This window comes from Stegostoma tigrinum, unplaced genomic scaffold (assembly GCF_030684315.1).
Source record: "Stegostoma tigrinum isolate sSteTig4 unplaced genomic scaffold, sSteTig4.hap1 scaffold_82, whole genome shotgun sequence".
NCBI classification, from domain to species: Eukaryota; Metazoa; Chordata; class Chondrichthyes; order Orectolobiformes; family Stegostomatidae; genus Stegostoma; species Stegostoma tigrinum.
The window spans coordinates 233018-245411 of NW_026728768.1; the positions used below are offsets into that span (position 1 = coordinate 233018).

The 12394-nt window shown below is 45.2% G+C and overlaps 1 protein-coding gene across 1 annotated transcript in view; it reads left to right on the forward strand.

The window, feature by feature from the left end:
* The first annotated feature begins 233 nt into the window (after nt 1-233).
* LOC132209292 (uncharacterized) overlaps nt 234-12394 on the forward strand; it is a 73757-nt gene continuing 61596 nt past the window's right edge. The window contains exons 1-2 of the mRNA XM_059644418.1: nt 234-722; nt 1470-1561. The gene's annotated coding sequence lies outside the window, so the exon portion shown is untranslated. The remainder of the gene's footprint in view (nt 723-1469; nt 1562-12394) is intronic.

The window sequence follows — 12394 nt, forward strand, 5'->3', positions numbered from 1 at the left end:
GCTAAATTTGTAGATGACTCAAAAATATTTGGAAAGACAAGGCATGGCACAGAAACAGAGATTTACCAGGATGTTACTTGGATTGGAATGTATTAGCTTTCAGGAGGGCTTGGTGGAAATGTTGTATAATAATAAATGTAATGAGATCAACCATGATCTCACCGAATGGTGGAGGAAATTCAATGTGCCAAATGACTTTTTGAGTGAGTCTTGTTGTTTGACAATGAATTCGTAAAGGTGTTTTTTTTGTCTCTTGGATGAGATGTAAAAATGAAATGTGTACGCTTCCTTTTCATCTGGCAATAAATAATCGTTCTGAACGATTTCCATTGACTAGTGGCAATCTGACAAGCATCACGATGTAAAGAGATTCTTAGCTTCTTTTTAATTGTCAAGTTATTCTTTGGAATTAATTCAGCATATATTTTTGCATCTCAGGAATTATATTCATCACTGCATCTCAAAAAGTACTCTGTTGTATGATAACAGCATTTTAAAGAACACTCTTCAATGGTTGTGATTTTCAGTTGCCATAACACACATTAAATTACATTGTTGGCCAATCTGTCCATGATTATTTCATTGTCTTACATTTCAAACAGACAAGGAAATATTGGTGATGCAATGAAGAGTTTGATGATAAAATATAATTACTGTTACGGTTTCCTCTTGGACGAAATATTCTCATCAAATTGACTGGTGAAGGAAATGGGACACTGACTGTGAGTACTTTGAGTGTTTAAGTGACTCCTAAAATGAAAATTATGACCTTGATTTCTCTTGCATGCAGATATGAAGAGACTATTTTAAAAATCCTCTCGGTTCGTGGTTCAGGCATAAAGGTGTCACATGTATATTTATGTATATACATGTACATGTGTAATCTGAAAAGAAAATGACGATAAATCACTTGTGACAAGGTGAGAATGAGTTATCCAGATAGTAAGAACTGCCAAAGTTGGTGTCTGAGATAACACATTGTGGAGCTGGGGGAAAGCAGGCAGCATCAGAGGCTCAAGAAAGTTGATGTTTTGGGTCAGGACCCTTCCTCCAAAATGGAGGGTGGACGGGAGCTCAGAAACAAATAGTGTGGAGAGGGAGGAGGTGCTGGGGAAGGTAGGTGGGATGGTGATAAATGAGTACTATCCAGATTGGAACAGATTTACCCCAGAAGGTATTGAATACAAGTTCCAAATCACTCTCAAAATCCTAGTGACTGTTAACATTCATGTTTTTTTTGTCTGTGTGTTTCAGTAGTTGCATGTCAGTTTGAATGGTTCATTGAGAGTGAGGAACCTATGGACTCACACACACCAACATGGAATTTAATTCAAAGAGTGACTCCTCTTCAAAGTACTTAGTCGCTTTTAAAATCTTGACCATTTCTGCTGTCTAGTTGAACAAGTGTAGCTGAATACTGCTTCAATAGGAATTAGTGTTTAATAGGAACATATTTGTGAAACTTACAGTTCCTCAAGCTTTAGCATAAACTGGTGGAGACTTTCGGCGCTTGCAAAAAGGCTCACCTCTCTTAATACTGAAGGAAAATTGGAGTTTAAAAGTAAGTTCATCCGCTGTCGGGGAATGAAATGTTAATGTTGACTTGAATATAATTTTTAAAAAAGTAATATATTTGTGTAGCACTAAACTCAAATTAAAATTTGGATATGCCAGTTGACTCCTGTTTGACACTGTATGGAATGGCGGTGACATCAGATTCAGTGATGATTGAGAATCTAAAGAATATGAGGATAAGATTTAACATCCAAATATCATTGAACTCTTCAAGGAATGTATTACTGGAAAAGGGGGAAAGCATGTATGTCTATTAGAATTGAATACACTCTGAAGGCGGTGGCACAGATGAAACAGACCTGTGTGCTAAAACTTATCACAAATTTCACATTGAATGGAGCAGTTTAAACAGGCTGGAGGAAGCAGACATGCCAGCGCAAACTTTTGAATTTGTGCATTCTGTTCATAAACATCAGCAAAATTGTGGGAACCTGTTTATTCTTTCTCTTTTATTGCACAGAACCATACGATTACACTAATTTTGATTAGGAATTTAAAGATTATGAGCCCCGTCCGTTTGACTCGCAGTTTGGTACCATAGGTTGGTACGATCTTCGTTCAAGAAGGAAGAGGGATGTTCCAGACACAGAAAATCGTCAAACCATTTTCTACAAAGTCTGTTTCTGCTTAGTATTAATTAATGCAGTTAACATTTTCAGATCGACATGATTGCAGAATGGAGTCAATAAAACAAATTCCATCTGATATTCAACATAAATTTTAAGTTTGGAATAACAAGCTCACAAGAAAGATGACCTGGTTTTAGATATCACTTGGGACCACAGACTAACAGACAAAGGAACAAAGCAAAACGACTCTGCGATTTGATGTAGAAACTCCTGACTCCGAAGCCTGCAGCCGCCCTCCAATTCTCAAGTCAGAAGTGTGTCAATGATGGTGCAGATCCAACAACACTGGAAACGATCTTGAGTCTAGACCAAAGCAGCCCCTTGATTGGCACCGTATCCATTCTCTCCACAACTAACTCCAAGACACAATAATGTGTCCATATACAAGATGCACTGCCACATTTTTTTTCCAACTATTCTTACACCCGCCTTTCCAGACTTAGAAAACTCATCTTCAAGGTCAAGGACATCAGACATGGTAGCACTAATCCCAGTAAAAATCACCTCCAAGCTACTCTCAAACTGATTTGGAAATGAATGATTGTTCCTGAGTCAATATTAGTAATCTCTTTTGGAACAGCATTGTGGGCCTGTCTACAGCAACATGAAGCTGTTCAAGAAGTCAATTTGTGCTGGACAATCAGCAACAGCTATGTCTCATTAAAGAATAAATAAATCGGAAAGAAATCCATCTGAGAGTCACAAGCAAATGGGTAACTTTTTTTTGTTCACTCTGCAGCTCGTGGGCTATTACCAATTTTGACAATGACAAGTGAAGCTTTTGTTTGGTTTGCTATTGATAGCATCTGTCCACAAAATAAAAACAATTGGCATCAGAGATAATGGGAAGTGCAGATGCTGGAGAATCCAAGATTACAAAGTGTGGAGCTGGATGAACACAGCAGGCCAAGCAGCATCTCAGGAGCACAAAAGCTGACGTTTCGGGCCTAGACCCTTCTTCAGAAAAGAGGGAGGAGGAGAGGGCTCTGAAAGAAATAGGGAGAGGGGAAGGCAGATTGAAGATGGATAGAGGGGAAGATAGGTGCAGAGGAGACAGACAAGCAATAAGGAAGGAGAGGATCAAATATGAAGGTAGGCTAGCTAGTCATATCAGAAATCATAGTAACAGCTTCTTTCAATACATAAGAAACAAACGTGAGGCAAAAGTAGACACTGGGCCACTCCAAATTGATGCTGGAAGGCAAGTGGTGGGAGATAAGGAAGTAGCTGAAGAACTTAATAAGTACTTTGCGTCAGTCTTCACAGTGGAAGACATGAGTAATATGCCAACAATTAGGGAGAGCCAGGGGGCAGAGCTGAGGATGGTAGGAATTACAAAAGAGCAAGTGCTAGAAGAGCTAAAAGGTCTAAAAATTGATAAATCTCCTGGCCCCGATGGGCTATATCCTAGAGTTCTGAGGAAGGTGGCTGAGGAAATAGCAGAGGCTTTGGCTATGATCTTTCAAAAGTCACTGTAGTCAGGGAAAGTCCCAGATGATTGGAAAATTGCTGTTGTAACTCCCTTGTTTAAGAAAGGATCAAGGCAAAAGATGGAAAATTACAGGCCGATTAGCCTGACCTCGGTAGTTGATTAAAATTCTTGAATCATTGTCAAGGATGAGATTTCGAAATTCCTGGAAGTGCAGGGTCAAATTAGAACAAGTCAGCATGGATTTAGTCAGGGGAGGTCGTGCCTGAAAAACCTGTTAGAATTCTTTGAAGAGGTAACAGGTATGTTAGACCAGGGAAACCCAGCGGATGTTATCTATCAAGACTTCCAACAGGCCTTTGATAAGGTGTCTCACAGGAGGCTGCTGAGCAACGTGAGGGCCCATGGTGTTCGAGGTGAGATACTGGCCTGGATTGAGGATTGGCTGTCTGACAGAAGGCAGAGAGTTGGGATTAAGGGCTCTTTTTCAGAATGGCAACCAGTGACGATTGGTGTCCCGCAGGGTTCAGTGGTGGGGCCGCTGCTGTTCACCTTAGAACATAGAACATAGAACATAGAACAGTACAGCACAGAACAGGCCCTTCAGCCCACAATGTTGTGCCGACCATTGATCCTCATGGATGCACCCTCAAATTTCTGTGACCATATGCATGTCCAGCAGTCTCTTAAATGACCCCAATGACCTTGCTTCCACAACTGCTGCTGGCAACGCATTCCATGCTCTCACAACTCTCTGCGTAAAGAACCTGCCTCTGACATCCCCTCTATACTTTCCACCAACCAGCTTAAAACTATGACCCCTCGTGCTAGCCATTTCTGCCCTGGGAAATAGTCTCTGGCTATCGACTCTATCTATGCCTCTCATTATCTTGTATACCTCAATTAGGTCCCCTCTCCTCCTCCTTTTCTCCAATGAAAAGAGACCGAGCTCAGTCAACCTCTCTTCATAAGATAAGCCCTCCAGTCCAGGCAGCATCCTGGTAAACCTCCTCTGAACCCTCTCCAAAGCATCCACATCTTTCCTATAATAGGGCGCCCAGAACTGGACGCAGTATTCCAAGTGCGGTCTAACCAAAGTTTTATAGAGCTGCAACAAGATCTCACGACTCTTAAACTCAATCCCCCTGTTAATGAAAGCCAAAACACCATATGCTTTCTTAACAACCCTGTCCACTTGGGTGGCCATTTTAAGGGATCTATGTATCTGCACACCAAGATCCCTCTGTTCCTCCACGCTGCCAAGAATCCTATCCTTAATCCTGTACTCAGCTTTCAAATTCGACCTTCCAAAATGCATCACCTCGCATTTATCCAGGTTGAACTCCATCTGCCACCTCTCAGCCCATCTCTGCATCCTGTCAATGTCCCGCTGCAGCCTACAACAGCCCTCTACACTGTCAACGACACCTCCGACCATTGTGTCGTCTGCAAACTTGCTGACCCATCCTTCAATTCCCTCGTCCAAGTCATTAATAAAAATTACAAACAGTAGAGGCCCAAGGACAGAGCCCTGTGGAACCCCACTCACCACTGACTTCCAGGCAGAATATTTTCCTTCTACTTCCACTCGCTGTCTTCTGTTGGCCAGCCAATTCTGTATCCAAGCAGCTAAGTTCCCCTGTATCCCATTCCTCCTGACCTTCTGAATGAGCCTTCCATGGGGAACCTTATCAAATGCCTTACTGAAGTCCATATACACCACATCCACAGCTTGACCCTCATCAACCTTACTAGTCACATCCTCAAAAAACTCGATAAGGTTTGTAAGGCATGACCTACCCCTCACAAAGCCGTGTTGACTGTATTTGATCAAGCCATGCTCTTCCAGATGGTCATAAATCTTATCCCTCAGAATCCTTTCTAACACCTTGCAGACGACAGACGTGAGACTTACCGGTCTATAATTGCCGGGGATTTCCCTATTTCCTTTCTTGAAGAGAGGAATTACATTTGCCTCTCTCCAGTCCTCAGGTACGACTCCAGTGGAGAGCGAGGATGCAAAGATCTTCGCAAGTGGCGAAGCAATTGCATTTCTCGCTTCCCAAAGCAGCCGAGGACAAATCTGATCCGGGCCTGGCGACTTGTCAATCTTAATGTTTGACAAAATTTTCAGTACATCAGCTTCCTCTATCTCTATCCATTCCAGCATGCACACCTGCTCTTCAAAGGTTTCATTCACTACACAGGTCGTTTCTTTCGTAAAGACAGAAGCAAAAAACTCATTTAGGGCTTCCCCTACCTCCTCAGGCTCCACACACAAGTTCCCTATGCTATCCCTGATCGGCCCTACTCTTTCTTTGACCATTCTCTTATTCCTCACGTAAGTGTAAAATGCCTTTGTGTTTTCCCGGATTCCTTCTGCCAAGCCTTTCTCGTGCCCCCTCCTGTTAATGTTAATGATCTGGATGAAGGGACTGGGGGCATTCTGGCGAAGTTTTCCGATGATACGAAGATAGGTAGACAGGCAGGTAGTACTGAGGAGGTGGAGAGGCGGCAGTAAGATTGAGACAGTTTAGGAGAGTGCTCCAGGAAATGGCTGATGAAATTCAATGTGAGTAAATGTGAGGTTTTTCACTTTGGTAAAAAGAATACAGACATGGAATATTTTCTAAATGGTGAGAAAATTCGTAAAGCAGAAGTACAAAGGGATCTGGAATTCTTGGTCCAGGATTCTCTAAAAGTTAACTTGCAGGTAGAGTCCATGATTAAGAAAGCGAATGTAATGTTGTTGTTTACCTCAAGAGGGTTGGAATATAGAAGCAGTGATGTGCTTCTGAGGCTTTATAAAGGTCTAGTTAGGCCCCATTGAGAATACCGTGTCCAATGTTGGGCCCCACACCTCAGAAAGGACATACTAGCCCTGGAGCGTGTCCAGCGGAGATTCACACGGATGATCCCTGGAATGGTAGGTTTGACATACGACGAACGGCTAAGGATCCTGGGATTGTACTCATTAGAGCTGAGAAGGTTGAGGGGAGATCTAACAGAAACTTACGAGATAACGTGTGGCTTAGAAGGGGTGGACGCTAGGAAGTTGTTTCTGTTAGGCCAGGAGACTAGGACCCGTGGGCACAGCCTTAAAATTAGAGGGGGTAAATTTAAAACGGAAATGAGATGACTTTTGTTAAGACAGAGAGTGGCGGGCTTGTGAAATTCATTGCCACGGAGTGCAGTGGGGGCCGGGACGTTGGATGCCTTCAAGGCAGAGATCAACAAATTCTTGATCTCACAGGAATCAAGGGCGACGGGGAGCGTGCTGGGAAGTGGAGTTGAAATGCCCATGAGCCATGATTTAAATGGCGGAGTGGACTTGATGGGTCGAATGGCCCTACTTAGACTCATATCTTATGGTCTTAAGTTAAAGGGTCGGACATGAAGCCAATAGAGGTGAGTGTAGGTGGGGAGAGGTCAGTCTGGGGAGGACAGACAGGTCAAGGGGGCGGGAAGCGGTTAGTAGGTCAGGAATGGGGGTTTGGCTTGAGCTGGGAGGAGGGGATCGGGGAGAGGAAGAGCAGATTAGGAACGTGGGGACGAGCTGGGCTGGTTTTGGGATGCAGTGGTGGGAGGGGAGATTTTGAAGCTTGTGAAGTCCACATTGATACCATTGGGCTGCAGAGTTCCCAAGTCTCAGTTAAGGAAGGACAATAAACACTGGTCAGTCAGTCATACATCGAACAAAAAAAGTTTATTTTTTTAAAAAAATAGGATGCATCTGTCAATCAAGTGGCCAAGTATTATCGAGTTTTGAGAAGATTTTTAGCTCAGGATTGAGGTTTTGGATGTAAGATTGCTCACTGAGCTGGAAGGTTAGTTTTCAGATGATTCGTCACCATTCCAGGCGAAATCATCAGTGAGCCTCCAGTGAAGCGCTGGTGTTCGGTCCCGCTTTCTATTCAAGTGTTTAGGTTTCCTTGGGTTGGTCATGTTATTTCCTGTTCTTTGGCTCCAAATCCATCTACCATCCTCAGAAAAATGTGTTCTCCACAGTGTAGTTTGTGTATGGAATGAACTGCCAGAGGAGTGCCAGAGGCTATTATAATCACAGTATTTAAAAGTCACCTGCATGGACACATGAATAGGAAGGGTCTGTAGGGATATGGGCAACATGCTGGCAAATGGAACTAGTCATTTATGATATCTGGTCAGCATGGAGGAGTTGGACTGAAGGGTCTGTTTCCCTGCTGCACAACTCTACGACTCTGTCTTTGTCTCTTTGTGTCTCTCTCTCTCGCCCTCGCTCCCCACTCCCATTTTCTCCAAACCCACCCCTCGCCACACACACAAACTGTCTCTCCATCTCTCTGTGTGTGCCTCACTCTGTGTCTATGTCTCTCTCTCTCTCTGTTGTCTTGTCTCTGCCACCTCGCTGTGCACTTCTGTCTCTTTCTTTCTCTTTCACTTTGTCTCTTGTGTGTGCATGTGTGTGTGTGTGCGCGCGCTCCTCTCTGTCTCTCGTCTTGTCTCTGCCTCCCTCTGTGTGTGTCTCTGCCGTTGTCTCTCCCCTGTCTCTCCGTCTCTCCCTGTGAACTTCTCCCTCTCCCCTGCCCCCGCCCCCGGCGCTCTGTCTTTCTCTGTGTCTCTCTTCCTCTCGCCGTGTGTTTATCTATCCGTGCATCTCCACCCGCTCAGCAGGCAGCATTGAGTTTTTTTTTAAAAGTTTAAAAATCTGTTTAAACCCAACCCATCCGCAATCAGACTGCATTTCTAATTCTCTCTCTCACACACACAGTCTGTCTCTTTCTCCTTCTCAGTCAATCCCCTTCCTCTCCTGTTCCTACTCACGCCTTTCCCCCCCGCCCATGCCTCGGTGACGAGTCCACTGTCTGGAACCCTTTTCCCGGGAGGGGACTGAGGACCCAGCTGTTCTGCATCGGGATCAGCGTACCACGATCCCGGACCCCTACAGCCTCCAGCATGACCACTGGGCGAGGAGCAGGCATCCAGGCTGCTGGAGCGCTCGCTGCTCAGTGGCTCGGCCCTGCGCCGCCTTGGCCGGGAGCGGGGATCCGAGGTGGGAGAAGGCCTCTTCGCCCGGCTCCTGGGCACAGCTACCTGCCTGAACAATAAAATGTGAGACTGGATGAACACAGCAGGCCAAGATCTTGGATTCTCCAGCATCTGCAGTTCCCACTATCTCTGGTACCTGCCTGAACAGCTGCCTGGCACCGAACCCACCCCCTCTCCTCCCCTCCTCTCTCCCCGCCCCCTCCTCCATTCCCCACCCGCCCCTCCTCCTTCACCCCAACCCCCTCGTCCTACCCCCCGCCCCCTCCTCCTGCTCCCTCCCTCCATTCATCCATTCCTTCCTCCTGTCAGTCCTCGCTCCCTCCCTCCAGCCATCCATTCCTCCCTCGCTCCAGCCGTCGCACCCTCCCTCCCTCACTCCAGTCAGTCAAAACAACAAAGAAAATTACAGCACAGGAACAGGCCCTTCAGCCCTCCAAGCCTGCGCCGACCAAGATCCTCTGTCTGACCAGTCACCTATTTTCTCACGGTCTGTGTCCATTTGCTCCCTGCCCGTCCGTGTACCTGTCCAAATATATCTTAAAAGATGCTAATGTGCCTGCGTTGCCCACCTCTGCTGGCAATGCGTTCCAGGTGCCCACCAACCTCTGTGTAAAGAACTTGCCATGCATATCTCCCCTAAATTTTCCTCCTCTCGTCCACGTCCTTTTGGTAATGGACACAGTACTCTAAATGTGGCCGAACCACAGTCCAATACAACTGCAACATGACCTGCCAACTCTTGTACTCAATACCCTGTCCAATGAAGGAAAGCATGCCATATGCCGCCTTGACCACCCTATTGACCTGCATTGTCACTTTCAGGGAACAATGGACCTGAACACCCAGATCTCTCTGTTCATCAATTTCCCCCAAAACTTTTCCATTTACTGTTTCGTTTGCCCTTGAATTTGATCTTCCAAAATGCATCACCTCGCATTTGCCTGGATTGAACTCCATCTGCCATTTATCTGCCCAACTCTCCAGTCTATCTCTGTTCTGTTCTGTAATCTCTGATAGTCCCCTTCACTATCTGCTTCTCCATTCCTCCCTTGTAGTGCGATTAGGCAAGACTTAGGAGGCATAGAATGGGTTAGCAAAATGCAGGGGATGGGGACAATTGAATTGTGGAGCTGGTTTAAGGAACAGATATTGCGTGTCCTTGAGAGGTACGTCCCTGTCAGGCAAGGAGGAAGCAATAAGCTAAGGGAACCGTGGTTTACTAAAAAAATTGTATCTCTTGTTCAGCTGAAGAGGGAGGCTGATGTGACGAGACCAGATGGTTCAGATGAGGTGATGGAGAGCTACAGATTAGTTAGGGAGGATTTAAAGAGAGAGTTAAGAAGAGCAAGGAGGGTACATGAGCAGACATTGGCAGGTAAATAAAGGAGAGCCCTAAAGCTTTCTATAGGTATGTGAGGAATAAGAGGATGACTGGGTTAGGCAAAGGGCCAGTCAAAGACAGAAGTGGGAAGTTGTGTGTGGACGCTGTGGAGATTGGAGAGGTGCTAAATGAATATTTCTCATCTGTTTTCACTGAGCGACAGGAGAATATTGCAGAGGAGGTGACTGAGTTACGGGCTACTAGAATTGAAAAGGTTACGGTTAGTAAGGATGAAGTGTTATCAATTTGACAACGTGTGAAGGTAGATCAAACCCCTGGGCCTGATGGGATTTTTCCGAGGATTGTCTGGGAAGCTAGGGAGGAGGTGGTGGAGCCTTTGGCCTTGATCTTGGAGTCCTCATTGTCTACAGATTTAGTACCAGAGGACTGGAGAAGTGCAAATGTTGTGCCCTTGTTCAAGAGGGGCAGTAAGAATGACCCAGGCAATTAAAGACCTGTGAGCCTTACGTCTGTTGTAGGAAAAATTTTGGAAAGGATTATAAGAGATAGGATTTATAATCATCTAGAAAGCAACAATGTGATTGGAGATCGTCAACATGGATTTGTCAAGGGCAGGTCGTGTCTCACAAACTTCATTGAGTGTTTTGAGAAGGTGACCAATCATGTGGATGAGGGTCGGGCAGTTGGCGTGGTGTACATGGACTTGAGTAAAGCCTTTGATAAGTTTCCCCATGGTAGGCTATTGGAGAAAATACAGAGGCACGGGATTGAGGGAGATTTAGCCATTTGGATTAGAAACTAGCTTTCAGTAAGAAGGCAATGAGTGGTGGTTGATGGAAAATATTCAGCCTGGAGTCTGATTACTAGTGGTGTGTCTCAAGGATCTGTTTTGAGACCACTGCTGTTGTCATTTTTATAAATGACTTGGATGCAGGCATTGGTGGATGGGTTAGTAAGTTTGCAGATGACACTAAAGACAATGGAGTGGTGGACATTGTGGAAGAATGTTGCAGGTTGAAGGGAGACTTGGATAAACTGCAAAATTGGGCCGAAAGGTGGCAAATGGAGATGAATACGGATAAATGTGAGGTGATTCACTTTGGGAGAAATAATAGGAAGGCAGGACACCGGGTCAACAGAAAGATTCTTGGTAGTGGAGATGAACAGAGGGATCTTGGTGTCCATGTACATAGGTTCCTGAAAACTGCCCCCCAGGTTGATAGTGCTGTTCAGAAGTCTGATGGTGTTTTAGGTTGCATTGGTAGAGGGATTGAGTTGCGGAGACGTGATGTCATTCTGCAACTCTGCAAAACGCTAGTGCAGCCTCGCTTTGAATATTGCATGGTCGCTCCATTACAGGAAGGATGTGGAATCGTTGCAACAGGTGCAGAGGAGATTTACCAGGATGTTGCCTGGTCTGGAGCGAAGGTCTTATGAAGAAAGGCTGAGGAACTTGGGTGTGTTCTCATTGGAGAGAAGGAGGCTGAGAGGGGATTTAGTAGAGACATACAAGATGATCAGTGGATTAGATAGGGTGGACAGTGAGAGTCTTTTTCCGAGGATGATGACTTCAGCTGGTACAAGGGGGCACAGCTACACATTGAGGGGTGATGGATTTAAGACAGATGTCAGAGGCAAGTTCTTTCCTCAGAGAGTGGTACGGGGGTGGAATGCTCTGCCTGCCAATGTAGTGAACTCAGCCACATGAAGGGCATTTAAACAGCCCTTGGATAAGCATATGGATGCTGATGGGACAGTGTAGGGGAATGGACTTAGATTAGTTCACAGGTCAGCGCAACATGGAGGGCCAAAGGGCCTGTTCTGCGCTGTGTTGTTCCATGTACTATTACAGTTCACAGATCACATTTAACACTAAAATGAGTGGTAGAGTAAAGAGGATAATGAAAATCTGCAGATGGACACAAAGTTGAAGTGAATGGACAAGGGTCTTGCAGATGGAGTGCAATGATGGTAAATGTGAGGCTATCCATTTTGGTAGCAATCAGGGCAAAATGGAGTATTACTTAAATGGTGAAAAATTGTAGCATGCTGCTATGCAGAGGGAGCTGGGCAACCTTGTGTATGAATCACAGAATGTTTGCAGATGCAGCTGGTAATTGAGGCAACAAATGGAATAGTGTCCCTTATAGCTCGAGTGATGCAGTTTAAAAATCGGGAGGGGATGCTCCAGTTGTATAGGGTGCTGGTAAAGCTTGATGTAGAGTAGTTTGTACAGTTTTAGTCTCCTCACTTTAGAAAGGATGTGCTGGCACTGGAGGGGGTGCAAAGGAGTTTCACAAGAATGATTCCAGAATTGAAAATGTTGCTGTATGGGGAGAGATTGAGGAGACTAGGATTGCACTCACTGAAACTTCGAAGAATGAGGGGTGT